Raw genomic sequence first — 18,915 nt, forward strand, 5'->3', positions numbered from 1 at the left:
GGATTCTCTGAATCTTTTAATGATTTTATGTACCCTAGATGATGAGATCCCCATACTCTTTGCAATTTTACGTTGAGAAACATTATTCTTAAATGATTGGCCTGCGCAGTCTTTCACAGAGTGGTGAACCCCTCACATCTTTACTTCTGAATAATTCATCATCTCTGGGATGCTCTTTTTATACCCAGTCATGTTACTGACCTGTTGTCAATTAACCTAAGTAGTTGTGAGATGTTCCACCAGATTTTCACAACTTTTCCAGTCTTTTGTTGCCCCTGTCCCAGCTTTTTTGAAATGTGTTGTTGGTATCAAATTCAAAGTGGCCATATATTTTTCAAGAAACAATAAAATATCTCAGTTTCAGCATTTGAAATGTTGTCTATTTTCTATTGTATATACTGTGTAAATGGTTTGCACATTATTGCATTCTGTTTTTATTTACATTTTACACAGCATCCCAACTTCGTTGGAAACGGGCTTGTGTATGGACAAATTAATACAGTATACATAGTCTAGAGAAACCAGTCCATAAGTGTAGACATGAATGCATGATACACAGATACACCATTACAAAAATAACCAGACAACATTCAGGCCACAAAAATTCCTTGTGCATTTTGTCATCAAACAAGATAAAACAAGATCTCCAAAGTTATTATTATTATTATTTTGTTTTGTTTATCAGCTGCGACTCAGATCAGTTTGTTTCAGGCGTACCACACCATAGGAATCCTTCACCTTAAGCAGCACCAACGGGCCACACAGAACACAAGCTAGCCCAGATGGTCATGGTCCGGACACACTCCCTCTGCTTGTCACCACAAAATGAATAGGTCATTAGCTCAGAGCTGTTTATTCACCTCACAAAATGGTGCCTCTGCTAGAAGTCTCCTCTAGCAAATCCCACTGCAGCAGAGGAAACATGAGGTGCCAAGCAGACCTGTTCTCAGCCTTGAACACCACCTGCTTTAGAACCAAGCACTGTCAAACCGAAGCCCTGTCTGAGCCCTCAGTCAGCAACTGCCTGCAGATCAAACAACATGGGGAGGCGATATCTTCCTTTAAAAACCAAAAAATGCCCTGCAGTAAAAGAGAGAAAGAGAAGGAGATAGATGCACGATATGTTTCACAGGTTTCAATCGTACCTCCAATTCCAGGGTTGTTAATGAGTGAACCAAAGGCCTTTTTTTGCAGAGCGTTGGACTCTGGGATCGATCAGACCGTCGTGTCGGCTAATCTACACAAGCGCTACAAATCCATTTTACTGATTCTCTCGCTCTGCAACCTTCCCGTCTCCCCTCTCCTCATCTCAGGTGAGCGCCCTCACCAGATGCGACGAATCCATTTCAGTGATGCCATCACTCTGCACCCCTCTCGTTCCCCCTTCTCAGGTGTACCCAGATTGCTCTCTCCAAAAGCTCATTTCAGAAAGTCACAGAAGATTCCCCCTTCTGATCCTTCCCTCATCTCCCCTCCTTCCTGGCTCCAGCAGCCTAGGCCCCCTCTCCAAATCAAATCAAACCCTGAAGCTCATTCCAGAGTCACCCCAGGGTCATGTCCTTGGTTGTCCTGAGTATTTGTCATCAGGCAAATGCAGCGCTGTGTTATTATGTTGACATAACCAGTCTGAAGACAACATGGTATTGGACCGCATGCTGTTGTTTCATAATCCCCTGTTGACTGAGTCTTTGTCTTACTAGTTCTGCTTTTGTGTTTGAGCTCCACTGATCTAATTAGAAATCCTAAAAGTACTGCCACACTTTTGAAAATACATTATTTAACATTACGCATGAGGTCAAAATGAACTGTCATACGTTTTATGGGCAATGAATGGAGGGAGGTTACATCTTCTTTGTTCACAGTTGAGGAAGATTCATAATGATAGAGAAAGAAGAAAATAAACTAAAAGGGAGAATTGAAGAGAGGATGGGACAGAAGAGAAGCCTTGGTAAAACAGTATTCAATGGGGTAACCCAAGAGACAGAACACTACTGCCCCCGCCTGGCTGAGGTCTGAACTGATATGAAACAACAGACCTGGAAAATCTCATTGCTAGCTGAACATATTCCATAATATCCCTGCCTGTCAGATTGGAGCTTGTCCTTTTAGTCTCTCCATCTTCTAGGTAATCTCCATCTATCCATCAATTTGTATCCCTCATGTGAATATGTCTATATATGTTTAATAGGAAAGCATGTGTGTACGCAATTTATATTAAGCCACCATAGTCAGTATATAACTAACACAGAAATAATTGTATTAAAAACATAGTACTTAGGTATTTAGGTACATAGGTATTGCCGTGTAACTAAATGGCAAAATAAAATCTGGGATTCTGCTATCACACGATTAAAGCAAATAATATGCAATTAAATATCCACGTTTGAAAGACACCTGTTAATTACAGAATCCTACAGACTCTGGTTCATATAACTACATGGGGCCACTAGTATCATTCTCACCAGTTTAAGGGCAAGTGTTGAAACCTTGATAAGCAAAGCCCATTCCACCCTGGTGTTACCTGTGGAGGTAATGGTGGAGGTCCCCAATGCAGTTATGTGGTAATGAAGAGGTGACTTTTAATAGTGTTACAAAACATTCATTACATATTGGATAGCGAGAATCTGTAACTACATTCTGTCGTCACCCAGGCTCAATGACATTCATTAAAGGCACGTTTATTCGAATGAAATAATAACTGATTTCCCAAGATACATTTTAATATGTGGTGACAGAGTAATACCCATGAGGCTGTTATGTTGTTAACAGTCATTACATTCCCTCTAACACTTAAGCCAAATCATATTATACATTGTGGTCAGTTCCTTGAAGCCCTCCTCAAATAAGCATATAGAAGCTTCACATTTGACAGATCTTCTTGTAGTTTCCTTTATGGACTCAACATTTTGACAACATTTTTTGCAACCCAACATTTTGACTTGTAGCTCTAATTCCCCCAGTAAAGTCCAAGAGGGCTCCAGATCAATATGAAGCAGATCCGAGATACCTGAGGCCAAGTAGTCTCCTAGCAACTGTGGCAAGGTGCAGCTACAGCTATGTTTTCCACAGAAAAGTAAAACTGTCCTAGTAGAAATGTTAAGTCTGGAGTGGTGAAAAGGGCCCTAGAAATTCTGCTACTATGCAATCACATGATAGGGTTCTGTTTGTGATGTTACCTCAAAGTAAATATTGACTGTTGTTGCTCTCTTTGGATCCGTTGTGGCTCAGTGAGACTTAATTTAATAGTGAACAACAAAGGTGCCAAACATATGGCCAATAGACCAGACTCAGAGTGCCATGGTGTCAAGTCAGCCCCCAGGTGGTTGGGGTGTATGTTTGAAAAAGATATGTTTTGCAGGAAAAAAATCCAATTCAACTCAATTCAATTAATTATAAAACCATATAAAAACTGTGTAGAAATGATCATGGACTGACATTTAAACAGCTTATTCTTCTACTGTAATCACCAAAAACATGGATCACGGAAGATTAGTTTGTATACTAGGGTAGATCATCCCACCCTGCTATGCAGTCAACACACAAAGATATAATAGGCAGTTAATTCCCCTTCCAAGTGCAAATTCTGAACTACTGAACTTATTTGTTGTGGTAATATGAAGACATTTGTCAACATTAAAGCTTTTTCAGTTTGGGTCTCACTATTCCAATTGTTCTTCATCTCTCCCGTTTCTTCGAATTCTTCCTCTTTGTACCTGCCTCCATCTCTCTCTATCTCTTTCATATGAGTTCTACTGAAATGCATAAAGTCATTAGAATTCTTGCAACCATTGCTCTTTCCTTGTAGATTCAAGTGCATTTCCCGTTGTTAAACCCAGATTTACCTTGGTTGGAAACGTTTTGCTTTAGCTTCGACATGTGATTTCTTCATTCAAAGTCACTAAACGCTAATGTACTCTGTGTTTATATTTCTGCTCAGTACAAATGAAATAATATTCATTATCGACATGTTCATACAAAGATGCTTGTCTCTTTTCTCCTGTAGCGTTATTTCAAAAAGCAGTATCAAAATACAAAGAGGAAATCCAGTGGTTTCGTGATTTTCTTGCTGTTGAGTTAGATGCAGCTATCAAACAAACAAAAACAGTGTTATTTTCTCATCATCAAATAGATATTAGCAGGGCATGTGAAGTTAAAACCAGTTTTTTCACAGTTTTTCTTTCAGACTCAAGTGGGGTGTTAATGCAGCCATCTAGGCATCTTATCAAATGCAAGCGAAACAGGCACAAAGTGAAACAAGCGATTGACTATGCTTTCATCATCATTGCAAATGTTGGCTAAGCTGGAGGCAGATAGACACTGCGAGTGGTAGTGTTCTTTCAGGAACCCCAGCTAGTGTCATGCTAGTTAGCCTATATCATCACACAAAGATTGTTTTTGCTCCAAATCACTGCATAGGGACTGTGTCCTGCTGGTGCAATGGCAACATCAGTTACATCAGACAGACAGAGAGGATTGTAAGCCTTTATAATATACATTTGGAAGGTTAGTTCAAATCACTGCAAGGTTTTATTTCAGCGGTTCAATGAGGCGGAGACAGGCGCTTGGGGTTCTGGAGTGAAGAATGAAACATGGTAGGAGGAGTAAAAAAATGAACGTGTGTAATAACAAGTGCATGATATAGTCTATGTGGGAGTGGGAGTGCTCTGACACGCTGAAATGCTATTTGGTTCAGTTACTGTGTGCCACTACCTGGTCAAGTAGAAAGTGAAAACTACAGGTAGATGGTTCCAGTCAGGTCAGGTTGGGATCTTTCTCTTCTTGGTAAAATCCTTGCTGGAAGTGCCGTTTGAGGTCTGAAAGAAGTGGTGTTATATTTTAGTTCCAGTGGCCAATGGTGGATGACAGAAGCACTAGGCTCTCAGGATTTTGCTAAGTGCCGCCCAAAAAGCCCTTTTAAAGCAGTGTCACAGCATAGCTCAGATTAGGGGAGGTTAAACACACACACACACACACACACACACACGGGAAGGTAAGCACAAACACTCAGAAACAAATGCACACACGCATCACATTCTCAAAGTCCTGTCCCCCTCCAAACCACACACACAGTCCCTCAACCTTGGCCCTTCGCTCATGCAGCATGCATACTTTATAGAAAACCTCTCACTTTGATCTCAGCTCTGAACCCCACGGGCTTCTTCTGGGTAAAAGTCACATCGACTAGATAAACATTTTCTTACCAGCTGCCAAGAATTCTGCAGGATCATCCATAAGCGCCTATCGATGTTAATCCTGCCATTTATATACCCTGGTAAAGGTAGTATTGGACCATGGCTGGGTGTAAAATGTCGCAACCAACAGAGGGTTGATATTCTTACTGACTTCTGAAATGTAATATTGACCTCAAGATGTCAATCAAAATGGGGAAATTATCAAGGATTCGTGGTGCCGCTATGAAAGGTTGAAAATAATGGATATTTTTCATTCCCTTTGACACATTTTGCCATTGGACAAAATCTGGCAATTGAACAACATATTTCATGCAATTATATACATGTTGGCATGAGCAATACAGAGAGATACAGAGTGGTTTCAATTTGAGAACTGAAAAGAATAATAGGCAAAGTAAAAGTTACCAGTGTGAATTATCTACCAGAGCATAGCTTTATATCGGTAAGCAGACATTTGATAATCTACCTTAGATAAATAAGAAATGTGTCTGAGAAGGACTTAGTATGCATACATTGTCAGCTAAATTGTCAGCTCATTTGGAAAACAAGATATTTGTTTATTTTATATACACAAATATCACTTTCAGTTCAGAAAATACATTCTGCATTACAATTAAAAGTTAATTGGCACTCCAAAATAACCTGGACAGGAATGGGGAAATAACATGCACAAAGATGCTGTTCATTTAAATAGTGAAAACAAGAATCAGTCCCATTGGCACACCAATAGTTATTTCCAGGAACCTTTGGAACAAACAAAGTCACAAGAAAATCTAGAAGGACACGCACACACGCAAACCACGCACGCACACAACACATGCACACCACGCATACACACCACACATGCACACTACGCACGCACACCACCAGAAGATTCAGTCCCACCTTTCAAGGAGTTACCAAGCCACACAGGTATGGAGCCAGCCCCCAGGATGAAAGGCCCTAACTCCCACCTGATCACACTTATTCAGGCCCTCCTTCTGTTTGTCCATTACTTGTCCACAAATGCAAATGTATGAGTGAAAATGGGTGTGAATGGAGGGTTGGGGTTCTACTATCAGAGCCAGAACAACTGCTGGTGAATGAGGCGGGCCGGGTGGGAAGTCTCGCTGGAGTCACCAGCCAGAACCAGCACTGGACAGTTGCAACAATAAAGCCCACATCACAGGAGTCCCCAGTGCGATTTACTGTCCATTGACTGCAATGCCCAATGGAGTCCCACAGAGTGAGTTCCGGAATGTGAGTCAGAAAAAAGGAGGTAAGCCCCATGAGACACTGCACCAAAACCCACATGCATCCAAGGCCCATTAGGGGACAACAAGCTTAACGGGAGGCAAATCAGAACATCTTTTCCCATTCCTGTGAGAGAAAGGGATGCAGAGATCGAAACACACCGAGCACGGCTCGTGGGGATCGGCTGGAGCGATTAGATGCGGTTTGAGTAAGGCACAACACGGAATCCCTTTGTCTTTCATTCAGGTTTGCGCCACAGAGGAAATCTGTCCTGCTTACTGGAAACAAAGGTGAACATCAAGCTTGGAGTGACAGCTAAAAGCAACACCAGCCCGAGTTTTGGAGACCAGTGCGGACGGTTAAGTTGCCACTGTAGTCAGGAGCAGAAGAGGTCAGTGAAGGTGAGTGAAATCAATGTGATCAGGAGTTATCAGGATAACCTGGGGCTGATTCTGTTCAGGTTGTGCACGTCTGCTTGTTTCCGTGTAGATATGGAGGACTAGATTTGCCCAAAAAAAACATTTGTAATAGAGGGGGTGGGACTTTTTGTTAAGGTTGAGCTGTTTCCGATTGGACATACGTTGAGAACACTGATTAGACACGTGACAGCTAACTGACAGTGCAGTTCAAATGCGAGCTGCCAACTAGTGAGATGCAGTGTTGTTCACTGTTTTGCCAGAAAACTGGGTCAAATTCACAGGGCGCCATGGCGTTCATTATGAAAATGAATGTATTCATTGTGTCAGTATATACACAAAGTTGCTGAGTGTCACCGGTGCCCCCTGTCTCAGCCCCGAGGTCTTATGCTGCTATATTATTGGGCTGGGGGAGCAAGGTCAGTTCTCCTTCTCCACTATAAATCCTTGTAGATTTAAGGAATGCATTTTCTACATTTTCCCTGACTCCGGCTGTTTTAAACTTAGGGAGGACATGAGGTCCTGGCCCACACCTGAGGAGCACCTGGCTTGAAAGACACGTTGCTGTCCCTGTCCCTGCTGACACTTCCCCCTCCCCCATGTTGTCCCTGTCCTTGTCCATCTGGTCATGCTTCCAACCTGGACTACGTTTTAATAGACTCGGGACTGAGCCCACGTGCATTTTTTTATTATTACAATTTGTACTCTTAAAATGTTCACCCGGCACAGCCAGAAGAGGACTGGTCACCCCTCTGAGCCTGAGTCTTCTCTAGATTTCTTCCTAATATTCGGCCTTCTTAGGGAGTTTTTCCTAGCCACTGAAATTCAACACTACTGTTGTTTGCTCCTTGGGGTTGAAGGTAGGGTGTTCTGTATAAGCACTTTATGACAGCCGCTGATGTAAAAGGGGCTTTATAAATACATTTGATTGATTGATTGATGAGGCAGAGAGATACATTTGACACATTGTAATATACTTAGAAGTCAAATTGGCATCAGCAGCAAAACCATTCCCGTTCAATAACCTTTCTGAAGGGACTACTCTGAAAACAGCCATCCAGAAATCCCAGTGTAATTGTGAAATACTATTTTTGACCATCCATTAGCATGCATGTAATTCTGTTTCTTCATGTTGCAAATGAAAAATATGCTTCAATATTTATGCACATAGGAGTGAGCAGATGATCTGTTGTAAATGAATGAGAATTAAGGAGAGTTCAACATTAGACTGGCCTCGACCTGGATACGTTTCAGCCCTTCAAACAGTTAGTTGCATGAGTCCAGACGTGTGGACACCTGGATTAGTGCCTGGATAAGTACGTGGAGTAGTACTTGGATTAGTAACTGAAGCAGTACCTGGATTAGTTGCTGGATTTGTACCTGGATTAGTTACTGGATTAGTACCTGGATTATTTGCTGGATTAGTAACTGGATTAGTTGCTGGATTAGTACCTTGATTAGTTGCTGGAGTAGTGCCTAGGGTAGTACTTGGATTAGTACCTGGAGTAGTATTTGGATTAGTACCTGGATTAGTTGCTGGATTAGTACCTTGATTAGTTGCTGGAGTAGTGCCTTGATTAGTTGCTGGAGTAGTACCTGGGGTAGTACTTGGATTAGTACCTGGAGTAGTATTTGGATTAGTTCCTGGAGTAGTATTTGGATTAGTACCTGGAGTGGTATTTGGATAACACATTGGAGTAGTACCTGGAGTACTACATGCACTGCTTCCTATCTGAGGTAATCCACTACAAATGCTCCAGAGTATTAACCTGCTGGAGTGAACCACTTCATGTTTCTGGAGAACAACTTGGTGTTGTCTATAGTCACACCAAGCTTCTTTGCACTCCGGAAAGCGGAATAGTGGAATTGTCAGCTACAGCGGAACAGTCTTAGACTGGACAGGCCTTCCCCAGAGGAAGAGAGGTTGAGCTGGATGTGATGGTCTGACATCCAAGCAGAGATGTCAGACAGGCACACATTGGTGTCAGAAGGGGGGAATTGGTTAGAATGGGACTTAGTGTACAGAGAAAAGAGGTAAGAGCCTAGGATCGAGCCCTGGGGAGACCAGTAGTGAGAGGCAGCAGGACAGACTCTCCACATCACCTGGTAGGAGAGGCCTGCTAGGTAGGATGCAATCCAAGAGTGTACAGCAACATACTGTACGCCAAGCCCTGAGATAGTGGAGAAGATGTTTCACAGTGTCAAACACAATGGATAGATCTAGGAGGATACAGAACAGAGGGGAGACAGCTGGACAGTGTGGACAGCAAATTGTTCACGTCAATTTAGCTGCCCGCTGCCATGTTCTGTGAGCTCGTAGTTAGTCTCTTAGTTAGGTAGCAGGAGGAGAGCGCTAGCTGGGAAGGACAAGGTGCAGTGAGTAACAGGATGTGGAGAGGGAGGAGAGTAAAATGGATACGGCAGAAGACAAAAGGGAAAAGGATTGAGGAGATGGGAGAGATGATTAGAATAATAGAGAGCAGTAGGGGAGAGACAACAAATATCGCAATGGCGCATAACCATCTTGGTACTGGCTCTGTGGGTGGGATTAGAACATTGAGAAGGAGGGGTGAGAAAATATTGATAAGTGGGTTGGAAAAAAGTGGGTTGGAAACCAGTGGGTTGGAAACCAGTGGGATGGAAACCAGTGTGTTGGAAACCTGTGGGTTGGAAACCAGTGGAATGGAAACCAAAAAAAATGTATCTTTATAAAAGTCATGATCAGACCTAGGGGGGGAGATTAGTTGAGAGACTGCATCTGTAGTTTAGATAAGGTCAAGTGCATTGCCTGTCTTGTGAGTTTGAGGAGACTAGATGAGGTGTAAAGAGGAGGAGTGGAAAGAAAGGGGTGGAAATAAATTCATTGAAGGCGGCATTCTGGAGTTTAAAGTCATCCAGCAATATGATTTATGAGCCATCGTCAAAAAATGTAATTATCAAGGTGTCAAGTAAATTGAGTAAGCCTCCAAGAACACCTGACGGACAGCAGGTGACAACTATGTTAAGCTTGAATGGACAGGTGACCCTGACAGCATAGAATTCAAAATCACACATATGAGAGCAGGGGGTGAAGGAAAGAATCTCCGGTGCCTCCAACATGACGTACAGATGATCTTGAACTAATGGAAAACACGAAAAAGAGAAAGGAGCTGTCATTTGAGCGTTTTGTTGGGTAATTTCTGTCAGGGGCAAAAAAAATCAAGAGCCTGAAGAGATTAACTTAGCCCTGTAGACAGCAGAAGTGGTGCTAACGATGTCAAATCCCCCCAAAAATCTTGTTTGACCAGCTGTTTATAGCAACTGGTATTGTTGAATTTGGCTGTCATATTAGCATATTCCATTTGACTAATGATTAAATTGTAGGCCTACTAAGGAATCTGTTGTGGACAGTATACTCATAATCATGGATTCTTCCAAGCCTCCATCTTTCCCCAGTACTCCCACCAGAACCCTGGGGAGAGGCGGTGGGAGGATGCTTGAAGAAAATGCATCAACACGTCCCCATAGGATAGATCATGATGGTTTTGTTGTTGTTGTGTAACGAAGACCTCAGGCTGACATTGTGAGTGTTAAGAGCACGGTCCAGTGTGGCACAATTTAGAACTGCCAGTTTAGAAATTTCCTGCATGTGTAGTACAATATATGGATTTTCCTCTTAACAAACCTGGTGTTAACTACAACAACTCTTACTACAAATACTACTGCTTGTACTACAATAAACTATACATTTCAAACACTGGAAAGAATTCAGACCCTTCTTTTCATTCTCATTTTGTTGTGTTACAGACTAAATGTATTATATGTCATCAATCTACACTCAAAACCCCACGTTTTTAGAAATGTGTGCCAAATTTGCCATAGGTGGACACCAATCAGGTTCTAGCGCATCTTAAGTATGGTCAAAAGACACATGATATTGAATGTAGATTGATACAGACAAAAATGACAAAACACAACATGGAAAAAAGTGAAGGGGTCTGAATGCTTTCCAAAGGCATTGTGCTCTGTAAGCTGACTTTTCCTTTTTCCTTTTTTCATAACTTCAGATACTAGTAGATGCTGTAGTTTACAGCCAAACTTTTGACAACAGATGTCTCTTCATTTCTCCTCTTCCACAGCTGTTAAGAGGGAACAGCATCCCCTAAAGACCTTTTTTAAGCTCCAGTGTTTTCAGATGTTCCACAAAAATAACCATAGGTGCAGAGAACCACAGAACCCTCTGGGACAGGAAAATGACCGCTGATGATGTCATCCTCTCTCCCTAATGAGGTAAGATGTTACAGCTGCACCCCTGGGGAGAAGGGTTGCCAAGAACACGTGGGGGACAGATGATGGACAAAGTCCCTTTGGGAACACTGTTTTGGGGGTTTGAAAACAGACCCAATTCCAGTGGGAAGAGAGACAACTGTTTTACGGAGCTCCGAGTATTAAGACCACCTTAAAATGTTCTCACCATTCATTTTAAAAATCTTACGGTTGTGTATCTGATAATAGCATTCTGTATGTGTTTATGGGTGATTATGTTATGATTCACATCCCTCTTAAAGGGGTTTTGAGATACCTTTCTGGCTTGGAGCTATGCAATATACAGTAGGCTCAAGCTCTGAGTAGAGATCCTGTTATTTAAGTTATTGGCATGCCGTTTTCAATACACACATTAATACTCTGTGAATTTTTCTGACTAAACCCATTAACTAAATGTTCCCTCTGGAGCGTAGTGTTTCAGGGGGAATCTTTCTTTAGCATTCTATTAAAATACATCCAACAGGGTTGTCAAGGGCAGTTGGCCACGGTAGCCAACCTGCTGAGAGAGATATTAAATAGATTTTCTACTACAATCAATATTACACTGTGGAGCAAAAGAGAGGAGCTGAAGGACCAGCAAGCAGAAAGCTATGGTACACACAGTGGAGGGAGATGCACCTACACACTCTGATGTGATACACACAATGTGGACTGATACACACACACACACACACACACACACACACACACTGGGGTGACCCACATACACAAAATGTGGGGTTCTTAGTAGTTGTTGTCACCTCTCCTTTTATCTGACATGACATTGTAGGTTTTTCCCTTAACCAAACACCTAAGCTAGAAAATGGCTGGTTGTAAGGACAATCAGGCATAGTGTTAGAATTAGTGTTAATTTTTAGGTTTATGAATGCAAGGTTAAGTTTAGGTATAAAGGTTAGGGTTAGGTTTAGTTTAGGGTTAGGTTTAGCGCTAGAAAATGTAACATGGATTTCTTTGTCAAGGTTAGGTCTCAGGTAAAGACAGACGTGTGGGTTTCAGTCTGTGTGTGTGCGTGTGTGTGTGTGAGTGAGTGTTTTGCAAACTTTGGCCAAATAAACAGAACTTTGCAAAATCAGCCATTCTCACATCTGTGTCTGAGTGACCTACAATAAAGTCATTTGTCCACCAGAGGGGAAAATAGATGCATGTTCTTTTTGCTGGATATGTGAACTAATTAATTCACTCACTAACAACCATTAAGCCCCTTCAAGGACGCCCTTGTCAACAAAAGATGACAAATCCACAGCAGCAAGCATTTTATCATCAATTATTGTCATTCACACTTAATTAATCCTTCATTCATTAATATTAGTGGTATGCTATTGTTGTGAATATTACTGTAATGGCGTCATACTAACACCACACTGCAGTGGTTTGGGTGTGTTACCTACTTACATACTGAGATGTGCCAACCTGGGGACTGTTCTTATTCTCTCATTATAAACAATCCTCCTAATACTCATTTATTTGTATAAAATGTTTTGACAGGGACAGTGCGAATTAATCAGTTTTTCTATAAAAGTGCTAGTTTTAACCAGCAAGATACATTGAAAGACTGGAGCACATCAGGGACCTGGTTCCAACTGAACTTTGACATCTCCACCAGGGGTTTCCTCCCATTCTCCATGATGACCTTGACTCTCCTTCCTTCTCATATCACCTCTCTCCTGCTCCCTCCTTACAGTATTTAAATCCTCCCCCATCCTCCCCAGGCTCTTTCCCTCAAATATACTGTACATCTCTTTCCCTCTTTCCATCCTCCTTCTGACATCATCCCTCTCTGTTTTGCCCCTCCCCCTCTCACCCCCACCTCCCCTCTCCCCTCTCGCTCCCCTCCCCCACTCCCTCTCTCCCTCATCTCCCTCTCTCTGCCTTCTACAAACTCCTCCTATTCCCCAGCCTTCCAACTCCCCCTACCCTGCCCCACTTCCCCTCTCCCACACACCACCTCTCTCCTCCCTCCCCTGTGTTCTCATTACCTGTGTCTCTCCTAGCCTAGGTAAGCCCCCTGCTCTTTCTCCAGCAGCAGGCAGATTATTCACAACAATGAAACAGAAAAGCCTATTCAGTTATTAGCATGTATCAATTGACATCTCACAACCTCTTCTTTTCGGCCACAGCAGAGGAAAATGCTAATTTGACTTAAATTGTCATCTGGCTTGAGGCTCAAGCCTCGGAGCCCAAGCTAACTATGCTATCAGTTGTGAAGTCATATGCCAAGTGATTTTTTTTTTTATTAGCGCTGGTTCTACACATCTGGTTCTTTTCTATATTGACAGGCACATCTTAACTGGGTTTTGGCCAAATCTGAGAACCAAAAAGCTGATATTAACTGATTAAACAGATCAGTTAATATCCTTTTTCTCTATTTTGAACACAAAGCAATCATATACATATCCCTGTACATCCACCTAATGGGCAACAACAACAAACACGTGTAGCACAAATAAGGGATATTTGACAATAGAAATGTATGGAATATATGGTTTTGGCAGATCCCTTGTTCAGTACTGAATGAAATGCCAATGCGACTTCCAAAATCCACTTTCTCCCGAAATGTATTTGTAATCTGATTCAAATATTTTAGCCAGCAAAATAATTGATCATATACAGTTAATTGAAATCAGAACCTCGACCATATATAAAATGCATAACACCCAGACAATCCTTCGGCCACTCAGCTGACATGATGTCTGACTACTGCGTTTTTACATGGATCCATTCCTTGAACTCATCTGGCTCAATTTCACGGTTTTCAAGAACATAATACAATACCGAGATTAAATATTCTGAACTCTGTTTCATCGGTCCTTCGCGTATCGGAGTTGTCACCCAAGAGACATGTGGGCGATCGTGGAAGGCAAGGCCTGTCCATTGGTCCCTTTGCATTGCCCACGTCATGTGAATAGCTTTGAATAGCAGGATAACAGTTGGTTATGGAGTTAGAATGTAGGTTGATTTTTCCAGAGCTTGTAGTCTTTACCAGGGCTAAATCTAGTCCCAGAGGACTGAAGAATTTAGTTGTTGTTCCTAACATGTAGTTGACTCCACGCACCATCTATCGGCTACCCAAAGTGATCGTGTTTTTGTATTTTACTGTCTACAGTCATCTATGTCATTACTGTTTTTGTTACCTGCCGGATCTCCTCCTATCGCTTTACGTGAACGTGTAGATTACGGGGTCAGATGACCAAGTGAGAGCGACAGTTTGCAGAGCTTCCTTTGGGTCTAAAACCTCCACGGAAGACCTTCAGTTAGCCTCTTCACCCTTTACTCTTTACAAATTACACTTTTCATGATTCTATTTCCGCTGTGCTGGACTAATGAGGACTTCGCTGGAGCTGAGTACTGGCTCTGCAAATGTTGGGTTAAGCACTGGAGATGTGAGAAGTGCGTGCGTGTGCGGCTGCGTGTGCGGCTGCGTGTGCGGCTGCGTGTGAGGCTGCGTGTGAGGCTGCGTGTGCGGCTGCGTGTGAGGCTGCGTGTGAGGCTGGGTGTGCGTGTACCTGTAAGGGGTGGCTAAGTAAGGCTATGTTTCACATCTGACCTATGTTTTTATCTTTCATTCAAAGGTGACTGTCCTGAAGGAATCCACTGTACAGCTACAGCTACTCTAATCCGTCAGAACGCATTGAGCATCATGGCTGAACGGACCAGGATTCAGTGCCAAATTTCATGACTCATGACTGGTAGCATTTCTTTCTTGTCAACAAACAAATGTGACTGATATAGCTTGAACTACAACACACAAGTAGAATATACCTTGTACTAAGATGAAATGCCAGCAGAGAGCTTTTGGTGCACTGAAGTACTAAGTTTATTCTAACTTTTATAAAGAACACTTGGGTAATGCAATTACTGTATTAAGTTGGATAGAAAAACATGCCAGGTGTTTGGGCTGTGTCCTTTTATAGACTATAGCTCATGCCGATTTAATTGATTCCTCACTGAGTTTTGGCAATAGTTGAAATCAGAATTGTTACCCACAAATCATTTTATGTCGAAACAAAAACTGCTGCCTTGGGGCTTCAAGTTAAAGAAATACACTTGAACATTTGGCGGAAACGTGTCATTCAGTACAAACAGCCCATACTCCTTAACATGGAATCTAAGTCATGCTTATGTCAATACATAAAATTCAATTGAAAAATGTAAATGTCACAGGATTGATGCGATGTCAGTGCATGACATTCAGTAGGACAAGATGTGTCAACCCCTTCATACTTGTACATTGCATTCAGTGTGAAAACAGTGAGTGTCGGAGACCTTCCGTGAATGCATTACAAGGTAACCCAAATAAAGATGCATTCCACAAATGCCGGTGTCATGGTGCGGTGAGCAGCAGCGCCACCGTGCCATACATTCTCAGTTTCCCAGCACTCACGAACACATCCCGGACTGTCACATGTTTTCAATCTTTCACACCAGGCCCCAATTGATATCGTTTGTATGTGTTTAAATGTTTCCCCTCTGCTCCCCACAGTGTGGATCATTGTTCTTGTTGTGTTTGCTGGCGTATGTAAGTTTATCAGAACCTTTATGTAAAGTTGTTTTTGCTGCTTTAGACAGCCTTTTGCGTTCCTGTGTTTGTTGTGCTCGGTGTGTGTTTGTTTCTTGTTATGAAATAGAACTACACTGACTATCTCTGCCTGCAACCTGGTTCCTTGCTCCAGCAACAGACCGCATATCGTTACAGCTGGCCACTGGTTGTAGTGCTGTAAAAGTGTGGCTGAACACCCACAGCGAGAATGTTTATTGGAAAAGCAGGTTTAGGCAGGTTCCATTACAATGTGAGACTAACACTGGTGAGGTTTCGGCTCAAATGTTCTCCCTTTTGAGGTGACAGTGTTCTAAAATGGTAGAGCTGAAGGCAAGTGAGAGGAACAGCTTTTATTTTCCAGACCTTTTTTTATACTGAAGTGTTGTGGCATCACAGACTGCAAATTGGTATTTGTAAAATCCTGTGTGTCCTTTTCTCAGACAACTCGATGGTAAACCAGGTATACAATATATGGCATAAAGAAGGAAAGGTTGTGTATCACCACTTTGACACATGTCCATATGAGCATCCAAGCATCCACCTAATTACATTATAGCTGTCAAAGCATATGTCAATGATGTCAAAATATATAGATATTGGCAAGGTTACAAAAATAAATTCTAATGCATTGAAAGTTCCCGGGAGAAGAGTGGGCTCCATCATTATGAAATGACAGAGGTTTACGACCGCCCGACACTTCTTGGAGGTGGTCGGGCAGAAAGGGCAAAAATGGGTCAAGGATCTGACAAAGAACGCAACCGACACTCAAACAAAGCTTCAGAGTTTCTTTGCAGAGATGGAAGAAACAGTGAGAAAGACAACCATTCCTGCAGCGCTCCATCAATCAGGCCTTTAGGGTGGTGTGGTTAGACGGAAGCCACTCTTGAGTAAAAGACATGTGACATGCCGTCTGAAGGACACGGAGCATGAAAGAGCGTCCCCGCTCAGTAAGTGCACACGGTCTACAGTACCACTTCATGGCTGGGCTGTTGTTGCACCTAGAAGCTTCCCCTTCACAATTATAGCACCCACTGTTGGCCTGGGCAGATCTAGTAGGACAGAAACTTCACAGACTTGTGGCAAAGGTGACATCCTCTGACCATGCCACGTTTAAAGTCATTACCCATTGTACTGGCAATGCTTGTCTACAGAGATTGCATGGCTGTGTCCCAGATTTTATGCACCTGTGATGTATCTGGCTGAAATATCTGAACTGTGGCGTGTCCAGATACTTTTGGTCATAGTGTAAAGTGAGCGTTCAGTGACTAGCCGGAAGAAGACCGCAAGACAGCACACTCCCCAGGGGATAGGGACTCCGTTCACTCCCCAATTACTCACACCTGGGCCCACAGGTTGCTGTGTTCACTCTTTTAGGTTGCCGCTCAATGGGCGGGGCGAGGGACGAGAGAGGGCTGGGAACAGGAGGACGGGGTGAAGACTCATTGGGAAGCGGAACACAAGGTAGCTTAGTCGTCATTACCTCCGGTTGTGCCAGTTTGAATTACCGTTTTGTCATGGCCTTTCCCAGAAGTTTCCTTCTGTTTGTTTTTACTACTACATTAATCCATATGCTTTCCAGTGCTGTACCAAAATGTCATTTTTCTTTTTGTTGTTATTGTTAGTGTGGACGATGACATTTCCACTCTTTGGGGCCAGTTCATTTAGAAAATGGCCGTTTTGTTTAAGAGCTGTTTGGAAAATATTAAAGGTAGGAAGCACTCTCATAGCGTGGTGACCCCCCCCCCCCTCCCCACCCCACCCCCTTAGGGGACGAAAAATCACGTTGCGGAATATATGCATGTAAAGACGTTCCTGGCGTAGATTAACCTCACAGCCAATGTCTGACTGTGATAACCACATAGACAAACACAGTATTAAATAAAAAAAAAAAATGTTTATTACAGAGTATCAGCATCAACCTGATATTAAACTGCTCAGGATAGAGCTCGGGGAGTTGATAGGGAGGAGAAAGACTAGAAATAGATGACAGAATAGCAAAGATGGGAAGAGTGAGAAGAGGCTGTTGAGAAGGAAATGAGAAGAATAGGTGTTGATTGAAAAGTCTGAAGGTAGTGATGCCAAGCACGGAATTGGTTCCAAAGGAGGAGATATGAGGAGAGCAACATGTGCGGAGCTGGGAGTAGATGAGAGAATGTATGTTTTGTGTTTGATTGCAGCACCATCTAGTGGTAATTGAAATAACTACAGTTAGAGACGATGCAACACACTGAACCAACAGTACAGGCGTGGACTATAGCATACAATAACACGTGTTTCTCTTCTTTTTTTTTTTTGCAGAACCTAAGGTGCCTAGATTAGGCAGTATGTTAATGTTCTTCTTTACAAAACTGTTCAACCTCTTTTAAGATCCTTGGGGAACGTCCATGTAATGCAATCTTCAAGTCATGTCACACATTTTGGGATTTAGGTTAGGGCTCTGACTGGGCCACTCAATAACATTTACCTTGTTTTTCATTTGTGCTCCAATAGCCATGTGCTTCTGTTCATTGTCATGTTGAAAGGAGAACTTCAGTGATGGAAGTATGTGTTTTGTGATGTGCCATGTTGGATTTCCCAGACCACTTTTTGCCACATGGCTACATAGCGAATCTCATTATTGTTATTTATTTTTTGCATGCTTCTGACAGGATTTCATGTGAGTTTTCTTGAGTAATGCATTAATTATTGTCATCCTCCCATTTTGAGTGTTTGTGAAAGCTGTCACATCCACAACAGACCAGTCTTGGTCAACAGACAAGTCTTTTATTATTGCTATGAAAAGTAGGTCATCCATTTATGATATTTCAATTTTGTGTTTTTAATATAGAATTTACAATAATAAATATGTGTGTGTGTAAAACAACAAAATGCTGAAGTTCAGTGGGGTGTAAATATTCTACATGACCTGTATACACCTCAAAGACTTCACATTCCTTTCTTTTAGGCTACTATTATAATGTTAAGCTCCAATTGATGTATAATGTTTGAACTTGCAGCGTCTTGTTACATTTGAAACATACGGTATTTGTTAGAATAGACATTTCTGTGAATAAAAGAAACTCTTACTATTGATAATTTGCTTGCAACTTGAAATGTGTTAATGTACTTTCCACATTTAAGGTTTCATTATTGCAAAAACCATGAACAGGATGCATAATTTTGTCAAATGTAAAGTTGTGTGTTTAAAAATGCATATTATGTGTAACGACATCAGCCGTTATATTTCAATAAG

The 18,915-nt window shown here is 42.1% G+C and overlaps 1 long non-coding RNA gene across 1 annotated transcript; it reads left to right on the forward strand.

Moving 5' to 3' along the window:
* The first annotated feature begins 16,848 nt into the window (after positions 1 to 16,848).
* Positions 16,849 to 18,692, forward strand: LOC109616591. The gene is made up of 3 exons (XR_002197784.2): positions 16,849 to 17,144; positions 17,306 to 17,391; positions 17,982 to 18,692. It is a non-coding gene; the product is annotated as an uncharacterized LOC109616591 (long non-coding RNA).
* The last annotated feature ends 223 nt before the right edge of the window (positions 18,693 to 18,915 follow it).

Source organism: Esox lucius, chromosome 14, assembly GCF_011004845.1.
Source record: "Esox lucius isolate fEsoLuc1 chromosome 14, fEsoLuc1.pri, whole genome shotgun sequence".
In the NCBI taxonomy this organism is placed as follows: domain Eukaryota; kingdom Metazoa; phylum Chordata; class Actinopteri; order Esociformes; family Esocidae; genus Esox; species Esox lucius.